The sequence below is a fragment of the Eubalaena glacialis genome, chromosome 9 (assembly GCF_028564815.1).
Source record: "Eubalaena glacialis isolate mEubGla1 chromosome 9, mEubGla1.1.hap2.+ XY, whole genome shotgun sequence".
NCBI lineage: Eukaryota > Metazoa > Chordata > Mammalia > Artiodactyla > Balaenidae > Eubalaena > Eubalaena glacialis.
Genome location: NC_083724.1, coordinates 81,470,275 through 81,483,484, shown reverse-complemented (window position 1 = coordinate 81,483,484; position 13,210 = coordinate 81,470,275). Strand labels below are relative to the sequence as shown.

Here is a 13,210-nt window from a genome sequence, read left to right as displayed (position 1 = left end):
CCTAAGATAGGAGGTCAACACAAATTTCTCTATCTTGTTCCTAGAGCAGAGTCTATTTTGTCTAAGGCTGCTATGATTGTAGACATCATTGATAATCAAATTAACCCCTTGCTTAAAAATTTATCTCCTAATAAACGTTTTAGAATTGGAGTTGGGGATCATCTGGAAATACTTTCATTCAGTGTTACTCTTTCTGTATGTTGTGGTTCTTAAAGTTTTGATGGTTGGAATAGCTCAATTCTGTCGTTATCTAAAGCAGAGGTTCTCAGTTGGGGGCAATGTCTACAGATGTTTCTGATTGTCAGCACTGAGGAGGGGACTTCTACTAGCATCAGATGGGTAGAGTCCAGAGTTGCTGATAAATATGCTCAGGTACATGCCTGTCTAAACGCCTGGGTACACTGTCTCTCCACTCAATGGGAATGGAATCCCCCATGGATGCAGTGTTCTGCGCTAAAGGATAACCCTACAGACTTCCAAGAATGACCCCACTGCTATCTCTGAGGCTGGCTCATTTTTGTGAGTTAAATTGTGTCCCTCAAAAAAGATATGTTGACATTCTAACCCTCAGTATTTCAGAATGTGACCTTATTTGCAAATAGGGTCTTTATAGAGATAATAAAGTTAAAATGAGGTCATTAGGGTGGGCCCTAATCCAATATGACTAATGTCCTTATAAAAGGGGAAATTTTGATCACAGACATAGATGAAAATGAAGGCACTGTGGTGACCTAAATGGGAAGGAAATCCATAAAAGAGGGGATATATGTATATGTATAGCTGATTCATTTTGCTGTACAGTAGAACCTAACACAACATTGTAAAGCAACTATACTCCAATAAAATTTTTATTTATTTATTTATTTATTTATTTATTTTTATACAGCAGGTTCTTATTAGTCATCAATTTTATACACATCAGTGTATACATGTCAATCCCAATCTCCCAATTCATCACACCACCACCACCCCCCACGGCTTTACCACCTTGGTGTCCATACGTTTGTTCTCTACATCTGTGTCTCAATTTCTGCCCTGAAAACTGGTTCATCTGTACCATTTTTCTAGGTTCCACATACATGCGTTAATATATGATATTTGTTTTTCTCTTTCTGACTTACTTCACTCTGTATGACAGTCTCTAGATCCATCCACGTCTCAACAAATGACCCAATTTCATTCCTTTTTATGGCTGAGTAATATTCCATTGTATAAATGTACCACATCTTCTTCATCCATTCGTCTGTCGATGGGCATTTAGGTTGCTTCCATGACCTGGCTATTGTAAATAGTGCTGCAATGAACATTGGGGTACATGTGTCTTTTTGAATTGTGGTTTTCTCTGGGTATATGCCCAGTAGTGGGATTGCTGGATCATATGGTAATTCTATTTTTAGTTTTTTAAGGAACCTCCATACTGTTCTCCATAGTGGCTGTATCAGTTTACATTCCCACCAACAGTGCAAGAGGGTTCCCTTTTCTCCACACCCTCTCCAGCATTTGTTCTTTGTAGATTTTTCTGATGAACCTAACACAACATTGTAAAGCAGCTATACTCCAATAAAAATTTTAAAAAAAGAAAAAGAAAATGAAGGCAGAGATCAGGATGATGCATCTACAAGCCAAGAAACACTACAGATTGCCAGCAAAGCACCAGGAGCTAGGAGAGAGGAACGGAACAGATTTTCCCTCCCAGTCCTCAGAAGGAACCGACACTGCTGATATCTTGATCTTGGACTTCTAGCCTCCAGAACTGTGAAGAAATAAATTTTTGTTGTTTAAGCCACCCAGTTCGTGGTGCTTTGTTATGGCAGCCCCAGGAGACAGACACACTCATGAACTAAATTAAGGGGCTGCTGACCATCACTGCCACACCTGCATCCCTGAGTTGTCCTCCCTGTGGTCCACACAGATAGAGCTCATATCAGTGGTGCTCATCACTGCTCCTGAAGCTGATCAGGATCTCAGTGCTGCAGCCGTTGTCCTCTGCAAATGGGTCTAGGCCAAGGCCACACTGAGCTGCCTCAGCAGCACTGCCTTAGTTGGCAAACAGGCTGCTCCACAACCGCTTCAGAAATGCCAGGTGGTGCCTTAGCAATGGCCACCCTGTCCTCTCACACCTCATGGCTGCCAGTGCCTCCCCCTCAGCTGTTCTCATTCCTTGGTTGGGAAGCTGTTGCCAAGGGCTGCCCTGGCTCAGCAACCCCTCCTCACTGTGCCAGGCTCTCTGAGGAGCTCCACCACCACCCAAAGACCCACAGATTCAGAGCTCACACGGCTGCATCCCTCCACCTCCTGCTGCCACCAGAACCCTCTTCCTTATGTGAGTGGGTCACAACCCCGCATGCCTCTGGCAAGCAGAGGCTGGGCCTTCCACAGAGGCAGAGAGCTGCAGCTCTCTGTGTGAGACTGCATATGTTGTCCTCGCAGTTAGTATCGTTCTGTAGATCAAGGAGAACCCCTTGTGTGGCCAGTTGTAACTACACAGAAATATTAATAGGCTCAATTTATTGGGCACTGACTATGTGCTAAGCACTTAATGTGTGTGATTTAATTTAATCTTTACAAAAACCCACAAGAAAAGAATTACTATTCCCATTTTTGATGAAGAAACAGATCAGAGAACTTCAGAGGAGTCATTTGGGGGAAAGGATGAGACTACACAGTGAACTCCAGGCCCCATACCCTGCCAGCTGCCTAAAGGGAGCCTACTTCACATCTTGTCAAGTGCAAGAGAAAGAGAGAGCACCCCAGAAAAAGAGGGGAGCAGAGTGAGAGAGGCAAGCTGGAGAGCTAGAGCCAGGGAACAGAGATGCACTTGGTTGCTTACTGTGCCAGAGCACAGGCATCCACCAGGCACAGGCTCAGAGCAGGTCTCAAACAGCCGGAGAAAGTAAGATGGTAAAGGCCAGCACTGTCCTCATTCTAACTCAGGGGCCCAGCCTCTGGGAAATGTGGACCATGGAAGTCAGGATCTTCCCATCTCATCTCAGGTAAGTGACTTTCTCCCACGTGGAGGAACCAGTGTAAGGGTAGAGAGAACTGGCAGTATTTGCTCCAAATGGCTTCCTCTTGGGACGATCCTTACATGAGAACAAGAGAATAGAATTCCCATCAGTACTAAGTGTGGTTCATCCTGTTGGGAATACTTCAAAGGGGGTTGAGGCGGGGGCTCAAAAGGAGAAGAGTGGTAAGCACCTAGCCTAAGGGTGGAGGATCTGAGATCAAGAGCTATCTCAGACCCTCAGCAGGTTGTGTTCTTCCATCCTCGGGGCTTGGAGTTCTCTAAAGCCCCACACATCCCTGCCTGTGGGTGGGGCCATCCCATCATAATCTGCCTATAGTGCTTGTACAGTCTAGATCAGCAGACTTCAGGCTAGTGTTATTAGCAGATTCTTTTCTCAAACAATTATGATACAGAAATGAGATGTGAACATCAAAGAAGAAATTCCGTAGTTGATATGGACACATTTGATATGTGTCAAAATGTTAGGAAAGCCTGGATCCATCTGAGGACACTTGCAATGTCAAAGGCAGGTATTGAATAGCAGGGGATGCGAGATGCCCATAAGAAGAACGATTGGATGTGTCTCCTACACATTGGGAGCAAAGCTTGTACTTGTAGCTTTAATTCTCCTTTCTCCCCTCGTTCCTTGCTGCTTAAATGGTTGAGGATTATTATAGTTATGCAAGGGGGTTAGACTGGGAGTTGAAAATGGTCATTAAAGGGTGTGTTTTGTTTTTTTCTTAATGAGAAGAGGTTGAACTATAAGATGGTTGTGTAATGTGGAAGGAGGCTTAACCCGTATAAATCCTTGTCACTTTTGTTTGTTTGAACTGACTTTGCTCCCACGGTGCTGGCAGGCTCTCCTGTTATTTCCTATGATTTTCTAAGCCAGGCTGGTCTCTGCAATTCTGAGTCTCCCCTTAGTTCTCTTTACCACCTTCCTGCGGAGCTTAATGTATTAAGAAACTATCATGACCCCACAGGTCTTTTCAGAATCTGAAATGGATTGTTGTATTGAGCCTTATCAGAAATGGGCAACGGTTTAAATACAGAGGGGAGGAGGCCATGTGGTATTCCCTTGATTCCCTGAAAACAGATTTTTTTAATGCCAAGCACCATTAAATGATCTTTCCAGTCCCTTCTAGATCTAACATCCTATGACACTTCACCCAGTGCTGTCAGGAGAATAATCAGATTTTATCAGATAAAAGGCAAGAAACAAAAAAGCAAAACTTACACCTATGTATTAGAATTGGGATAAATATTACTTACAATATATAAAAATCCAATCAGAAGAATAACGTAAAAGTAAAACTCCAGTTCTGAAATTTAATAGGTGCCACAAAGAAAAATCAGTCTCTTTCCACATTTTTCACACTTCCATCCCTTCACCACCTTTTGTTCTAGGAACCCAACTGCTGTATTTAGATATAAATGCTCAAATATTCTGCTAAATGAAGCTACAGCTGCTCTGTCAGAAGCATCACATTAAAATGTGTTCTGAAACCATTTGACAGTGTTCTGAAGACAACTTTCATTTCACGAGCTACAAAGCCAGCTCTGGGCATCATGAAGAATTTGAGCAGCCCCTGCAGTTCCTGAAGGAGCCCAGGAAGCCAGAGGGAGGGCAGTGGCAGAGGCCAGCCAGAGCTGAGCCAAGCGGAGTAGCCAGAAGAGAATAAGAATCTAGTTTTTTAGACCCAATTTTATTTCTTTATTTCTTTTACATACTTCAAAGTCATTCACATGTTTGAAATTCTACAGGTACAATAAAAAAAAGACAGTGAAGTCTCGCTTCCTTCCCAGTCTCTCAAACACCCAGCTTCCCCACAAGCAGCAGGATTAGACTTTTCTTGAGCAAACCTGCAGATGTATTTCAGGCATATGTATTTCAGCCAAAAGGTTCATTCGGTTTTTTCCGTAAGATGGCTCTAGTAGCACTTAGTTGTTGTTAACTTCATTCGCAACAATTTTGTTAGATTGTATATGACAGCTGTCATATCAGTGTGCATTTAAAAAAAGACTTATCTGAGTCAGAAAGAGAAAAACAAATAGCGTATGCTAACACATATATATGGAATCTAAAAAAAAAAAATGGTTCTGATGAACCTAGGGGCAGGACAGGAATAAAGACACAGACATAGAGAATGGACTTGAGGACATGGGGAGGGGAGGGGAAGCTGGGATGAAGTGAGAGAGTAGCATTGACATATATACACTACCAAATGTAAAATAGATAGCTAGTGGGAAGCAGCCGCATACCACAGGGGGATCAGCTCGGTGCTTTGTGACGACCTAGAGGTGTGGGATAGGGAGGGTGGGAGGGAGATGCAAGAGGGGGAAGATATGGGGATATATGTATACACATAGCTGATTCACTTTGTTGTACAGCAGAAACTAACGCAACACTGTAAAGCAATTATACTCCAATAAAGATGTAAAAAAATAAAGACATCAAAATTGGTGAATTTTTGTGTAGCCATTTTATATTGAAGACAGAAGAAAAAAAGCAACATTTTTGGCATATTATGCTTTATTATTTCGAGAAAGATAAAAACGCATCTGAAACGCACAAAAAGATTTGTGCAGTGTATGGAGAAGGTGCTGTGACTGATCGAACGTGTCAAAAGTGGTTTGTGAAGTTTCGCGCTGGAGATTTCTTGCTGGATGATGCTCCACAGTCGGGTAGACCAGTTGAAGTTGATAGCGACCAAATTGAAACAATAATTGAGAACAATCAATGTTATACCACGCGAGAGATAGCAGACATACTTAAAATATCCAAATCAAGCGTTGAAAATCATTTGCACCAGCTTGGTTATGTGAATCGCTTTGATGTTTGGGTTCCACATAAGTTAAGTGACAAAAACCTTCTTGACCTTATTTCCGCATGAGATTCTCTACTGAAACGTAATGAAAACGTTCCATTTTTAAAACAAATTGTGACGGGCGATGAAAAACGGATACTGTACAACAATGTGGAACGGAAGAGATCGTGGGGCAAGCGAAATGAACCACCACCAACCACACCAAAGGCCGGTCTTCATCCAAAGAAAGTGATGTTGTGTATATGGTGGGATTGGAAGGGAGTCCTCTATTTTGAGCTCCTTCCAGAAAACCAAACGATTAATTCCAACAAGTACTGCTCCCAATTAGACCAACTGAAAGTGGCACTCGATGAAAAGTGTCCAGAATTAGTCAACAGAAAATGCATAATCTACCATCAGGATAACGCAAGACTGCCTGTTTCTTTGATGACCAGGCAAAAACTGTTACAGCTTGGCTGAGAAGTTCTGATTCATCCGCCGTATTCACCAGACATTGCACCTTCAGGTTTCCATCGATTTTGGTCTTTACAAAATTCTCTTAATGGAAAAAATTTCAATTCCCTGGAAGACTGTAAAAGGCACCTGAAACAGTTCTTTGCTCAAAAAGATAAAAAGTTTTGAGAAGATGGAATTATGAAGTTGCCTGAAAAATGGCAGAAGGTAGTGGAACAAAAGGGTGACTACGTTTTCAATAAAGTTCTTGGTGAAAATGAAAAATGTGTCTAACTTTTATTTAAAAAACCGAAGGCACTTTTTGGCCCACCCAATATATGCCAGCCCTTACTCTGTTCTCCCACCTTTCTTTTTTCTTTACACAGAGCAGTTCACTACGCATCCTATGATAAGTGATACCTCATTATAGTTTAAATTGCATCTCTTTTATGAATGAGGTTGATTATGTTTTTCGATGTTTTAAGAGACATTTATATTTCCTTTTCTGTGGCATGCTCATATCCTTTGCTCACTTTTTTTCTATTGCATTTTTAGTCTTTATATCTGTTGACCAGTAGGGGCTCTTTTATATTAGGGAATTGACTCTTCCACTGTGATAGGAGTTGCAAACAATTTTTTCCAGTTCGTTGGCTTTGTTCATGTTGGGTTTTGTCATGTAGAACCTTTAAATTTGGGGGAGGGGGTCAAATTTATCATTTTTTTCTTTTATGGCTTCTAATTTTTTATATAGTTAGGTCTTTCTTACTCTAAGATTATGAAACAATTCCTCCATGATTTCTTCCAGTGCTTTTAAGATTTCAGTTGTTGCACTTAAATCTTTTGTCTGTTAGGAACACTTGGAATATATTCCAGCATGAGGTGTTAAGTATGGAGCCAACCTTCTTTTTGTCTCCATGGCTAGTCAGTATCCCAACTCTCTATATTGCATGACTCACCTTTTCCCCACTGATCTCAGGTGCCCGTACATATTGGGTCCATTTCTGGACTTTGTATTCAATTCCATTGTTCTGTTGATGTAGTCATGTGCTAGTATTATGCAGTTTTAATTATTATAGCTTTAAAATATGTTTTGACATCTGATGATGACCACCCCACACTTTCTTTGTCTCAACATTATTTTTGCTTTTCCATCTAGAATTATCTTGACTAGTTAAAAAAAATTCTGTCAGTATTTTTATTTGTATTTCATTAAATAACTTCCGGAGAACCAACATACTTTTTAAAGTCTTAGGTCTATATTCTTAGGAAGGAAAGGCCTTGATAGAGCAGGGGAAGAGAATAGACTCTCCCTTGTGCTGAATATATCCATAGGAGAAATAAAAAGAAACACAATGGGAACTTTGTTTCAGGACAGCCTTTCCAAAAGTGTGTATCAAAGACCCTTCAGATGGTAATAGTAGAAACTTTAAAAAAAGGGGATTCTGTGTTCAAAATATTGATCAGCACTGTCCACTGGATTGCCCCTTGGAGATTTACTATGAGCGATAGCTGTTAAAGACTATTAAAGTCCTGCAGTGCGGAAGTCTGAGAGACTGGAGAAATCCTGCAGTAAAGATGCCTGTTGACTTCTGTCTACCATGTTACTTCCCAAACTCGTTCCAATATGGAATCATTTCTCCAAACAACACCTCTTAATATTCCACAGTATGCTCAGAAAAACTCAGTTTGGAGATCTTCAGGGCCAACTGTAGATATTTAAAAGAGAATTTCTGCATGTAAAATCCAGTTCTTTGATTCTCAGCATCAGTGAGGTGAGGATCTAGGATATTTCTTTAGAAAATTATTTTTGAACCCTCAACTGTATCCCCATAGGGACAACAGGTGATCAAATATTGTTTCTCCTTCTTCCACTATTGGATTCCTATGTGAAGTCTCTGAAATGGAATGAAATTGCACATTTTATGCCACCCTTCTGGTCCTTCATTCTTTCATTTGGCACTTATTAAGTGCCTACTATGTGCTGGGCCCTGCCTAGTCCCATTTCACAGTGAAGAAGGGCTTTTACACCAGGGCAAGGAGACCCTGCAGCTGAGCCTTCAGTCCTCTCTCTTGCCTCATCGTCACCTCCTCAGGTTTACTCTGGGGTATAGATTTCTAAGAACAATTGCCCTGAAACCATCTTGCTCTGTAAGGGAAAATCATAATCCTGGGCCTCTGGCAGCACCATCTGCATTCCTGAAAATGACTGTGGCATAACAGAATCTGACTCCAGTCAGGGTGAGGCAGCAGGCAAAAAAGAGAGAGGAATTCCTGCAAGTGGTAGGGACTCAATTTAAAACACAGAAGTTTCGGTGATATCATTTGCAAATAGAAAAGGCACAAAGGTAACTTAAGAAAAGCATGGAAAAAGATCAGGGGTTCCTATTTAAATACCATTTAAAAATCATCTTCTTTGGTGGTAATCTTTCTCTATTATGAAATCTCTTTGAAATAAGTACAGGAAAATGAGTAGAGGCAGCATCACTCAGAGGCAAAGCATCTAACTTGACTAGCCGGTGACTCAGCACCAAGAGTGCTCTGGGCCCTGAGATGCTGGGATAACATCCTCTGCTAAAGACATCAGATCCCACAGTGGTCAGCACTGACTGGGATGAGAGATTCGTCCCTGGTTTTGGTGTGGTTCCATGTTCTTGATATAAATCTACAAGTGGCCCCCTGTAGGGTATGAAAAATGCAAAGAGACATTCCAGGAGGCATAACAGAAGTGCAAAGAGCATCAGGGTTTACTTTCAACCCCTAAAGCATGCGTAGGGGTGTGTGTGAGATGTCACTGCCCCCACCCCCGTGCACCCGGCTTTGCAAAGGACCATGGCAGAAGGCAGCAAGCTAGCCCATCAGATTTGGTTGGTCAGTGTCTTTTTTTTTATTCTTCTGCCCAAATGGGTGTTTGACTATATGCCCTGCTCCCCCCATTCCACAATCAACAATAGTTTGAAGGTCCATTGATGTGGTTCCTCCTACAGAAGACATACGGCTTTTTAATATAGAATTTATGTATGATTAAAAGCTTCCATATCTAGTAAGCTCAATCCTAGAAACAGAGAGTCCAGGATGCCTTGGAACAAACGTCAAGTATGATCAGAAGTGAGCCTTGCCTGTATCTGTAGGCATTTTCCTGGTGTCCTCTTCACAACCAGATATTCTGCAATTTCAGAGAAACCAACGCATTTCCCATGCTACGGTGCTATAGCAACAAAAGATGAGCAGCTGAAAGATCTACAGCGTCAGAGGTTCATGCCATGGAAAGGGGCCTTAGAGATCATTTACTGTAGTGGTTTTCACAGAACCTGCAGTTCTATCTGCCACGATTCTTTCACTCTACAGTGACATAAAAACAGTTCAAACTGTCTGGGAAAATCCAGGGTTTATATTAGCATCAGGCATGCTTGGAACCAGTTGCTTAAATGATGTGTTCTTAAGTCACCCCCTCCCCGTTCCCCTTACCCTTGTCTCTTACTTCATCTTCCCTCTGTTTTAGAGCTTAATTCTCAGTCAGATGCTCTCCCATAAAGCAGCAAAGATGGTCAGCAGCAGCTCCAGAACAAAGATCATCCTCCTTCCTGATATTTTCAGTAAAAAAAAATCTTAGAATTAAGTTTCATTGACCCTGAGTGGATCATATGCTCACTTCCAAGGCAATCATACTGACTCTGCTTGGCCATATGTGGGTCACATTCCCATCTCTAGAGCTGGGGGCTGGGATCAGCCCTGTGTGAGTCAAATAGATTGGGAGAGAGAGAGAGAAAGAGAGAGAGAGATCTGAGTAGTTCCCAAGAAAAGGGGTAGATTCTTTTTACAGAAGAGATTCTAGAAGATTAAAAATAGCAGATGGCCACCAGCTCCATAATACTGTCTCAGGGTCAGCCAAAGCAGTGAGGGGGAGGGGAGGGAAGTATGTAGCTCTCTAGTCCTCTTACACCTGCTTCAAAAAGAGCATCTCTGTTTTCTTCCTCCAGCTTTATTGAGATATAATTGACATATAACATTGTGTAAATTTAAGGTGATTTGATACACTTATATATTGCAAAATGATTACCACCATAGTGTTAGCTAACACCCCCATCACCTCACAGAATTACCATTTCATTTTTGTGATGAGAACATTTAAGATGTGCTCTCTTAGCAACTTTCCAGTATACAATACAGTATTATTGACTATAATTAGCATGCTGTACATTAGATCCCCAGAACTTATTTATTTTATAGCTGGAAGTTTGCATTCTTTGATCAACATCTCCCCCAGTTCCGTCACCCCTCAAGCCCCTGGTAACCACCATTCTAGTCTCTGTTTCTATGAGTTCAGCTTTTTAGATCCCACCATTTATTATATGTAAATGATATACAGTGTTTATCTTTCTCTGAGTTATTTTACTTAGCATAATGCCTTCAGGGCCCATCCATGTTGTTGCAAATAGCAGGATGTCCTTCTTTCTCACAGCTGAATAATATTCCATTGTATGTGGTATATATATATATATACCACTTCTTCATCCATTCGTCCATTGATGGACATTTAGATTGTTTCCATATCTTGGCTTTGTGAACACTGCTGCAGTGAACAGGGGAGTGCATATATCTCTTCAAGATCCTGTTTTCATTTCCTTTGCATAGATACCCAGAAGTGGGAATGCTGGATCATATAGTAATTCTATTTTTAATTTTTTGAGGAATCTCCATACTGTTTTCTGTAGTGACTGCACCAATTTACATTCCTATCAACAGTACACAAGAGTTCCCTTTTCTCCATATCTGTTTTTTTTAAAAATCTTTTTTATGGACTAGGATTCTGAGTTAGATGTAATTTGAAGAAAATGACTTGTAATTTGCTGCTAAACTAGAATGTTTAGAAACCACAAATTTATTTAAACTCCCTCAGTTTGTAAGCTGAGTCTCAGAGATGTTATGTCATTTTTCTCACAGTTACACAGCTAGTTGGTGGGAAAATTGTGATGCCAATAGGTCAGAGATTCATAGCCTACTAACATATCTGAAGACCTATTGTATAGAAGGTCTTGTTCAAGGCACTGCGTAGAAATACAAAGATGAATATCTCACAGAGCTCACAATAATTTAGGGAATATATGACAAACACATATAAAGAGAATTCATAGGAAAAAAATGTGTGGCAGTCTTTATTTTTCAAAAATGTTACAGCAGTATGTGTGGTCCCACATTCTCTTCCAGAATTTTCCCCCCTCAAGGAGTGGAGTCTATTTCCCATCCCCTTGAACCTGGGCAGGCTTGTGAAGCTCCAACAAATTGAATGTGGCAGAACTTTTGAAGCTAGGTTAGAAGAGGCAATACAGTTCCCACCTGGCTGTCTCTCTTTTAGGATGTTCAGCTGTGGAAATCAGCTACCTTGCTGTGAGAAAGCCCCAACCACCTCCCACAGAGAGCCCACATGGAGAAGCCACGTGGAGAGAACTGAGCTCCCCTGCTGATGGCCAGAATCAACTGCCAGACACGAGAGTGAGTAAATCTGGCCCCTGGGTTAGTCTTTGATCTCAGGCACCAGACTCTATGGAGCAGAGAAAAGCCATCCCCACTGTGTCCCATCCAAATTCCTGACCCACAGAATCTGAGAGCATGATAAATGGCTGTTTTATGCCAGAGAAACTGGAGCAGAGTAATTCTGTCTGGATCTTCATAAATGGTGTAATGAACAGTAGAAGCTATTGCTGTGAATTGCCCAGATGTTTTTCTCCCACCCACTTCCTTAGGTTACAAACCAGACTCTTTGGTCTGGGCTGATCGTAATACTCTATTCCCTTGGACACCTTGATTAAGGCAAGGATAAGCACATGACCCAAGTAGGGCCAATCAAGGCCTTTCTGGGTTGATAAATGTTCAACGAGAGAGAGAGAGGTGTCTCAGACTGCTGAGGTATTGGGCTGAGAGGGGGATGTAAGATAAAAGATTGAGGTAGAGAGAGAATTCTAGCTGCACTAAGTCCTGATTAGGTCCTAGTTTCTGCGGCAATCCCTTCAAACATGTGCCACCTCAGTGTTCTTCCCAACCACTCAAACCAATCATTTTCCTTTTTTGTATATTGGATTTCTATTCCTTTCCTCCAAGAGTTCTGCCTAATTTAAAAGGCTTTGTGAAGGATAATGCATTGGAACTGGGTCTTGGAAGGTGGTAGGGTACTGAAATTCTGAAATGGAGAAGGGGCTTTAGAAGGGGGAAAATGTCCACGGAGGAGGGAAGCAGAGCAACTGAAAGTACTGACTCAGTCACCTGGTCCTGGGTCCAAATGCAGCTCCACCCCTGACCCATATAGAGAACTTGGACTTTACCTCATTCAGCTGCAGTTTCCTCCTCTGTGAAATAAAGAAAATAGCACCTATGACATGGAGTTATTGTGAGGATTAAGTGACACTTATAACCCATATTATCCCAGTGCCTGGTGCATGTTAAGGTTTATTTGGTGGCAACTGTGAAAGGACAGCATGGATTGTGGATGAAGCAGCACATGGCAGAAGTGTGGCTGAGATCAAGCTGGAGCAAGAGGCCAGAGCCAGATTGTGGAGGGGATTGCCTCACTGCGTTAGCTGGGCAAGGAGGAGCCATGGCCGTTTTCCCAGCAGAAATGGTCAGAGATGTGACTACCATATATAAGTCACGTTTTGATAACAGGGATTCCATTTCATTATGGCATCATGAAGCAGTATCGCTTCACGTGTACACATATTTGGATTTAATTTTGAGATTGGTTCTAAAAGCATATGGACCCAGATGTCAGGTATTTCCCACCCTCTGCACCCACAAGCACAGTCTCTGCTTTTGCTCCTTGCAGATCTGGCCTGGATGCCTACATCAGTTCCGCTTTTATCACCATGAAGAACTGACTCAAGCACAAACACTGGTGAGCAAATGTAGGGTTTATTAAAGACTTTTGTAGTGAACAATATCAATGCTCTAT

The 13,210-nt window shown here is 41.7% G+C and overlaps 1 long non-coding RNA gene across 1 annotated transcript in view; it reads left to right on the top strand.

The window, feature by feature from the left end:
* The window catches only part of LOC133097250 (uncharacterized), a 120,120-nt gene extending 108,388 nt beyond the window's left edge, over positions 1-11,732 (top strand). The window contains exon 4 of the long non-coding RNA XR_009702002.1: positions 11,621-11,732. This is a non-coding gene — a long non-coding RNA (uncharacterized LOC133097250). The remainder of the gene's footprint in view (positions 1-11,620) is intronic.
* Positions 11,733-13,210: the final 1,478 nt, after the last annotated feature.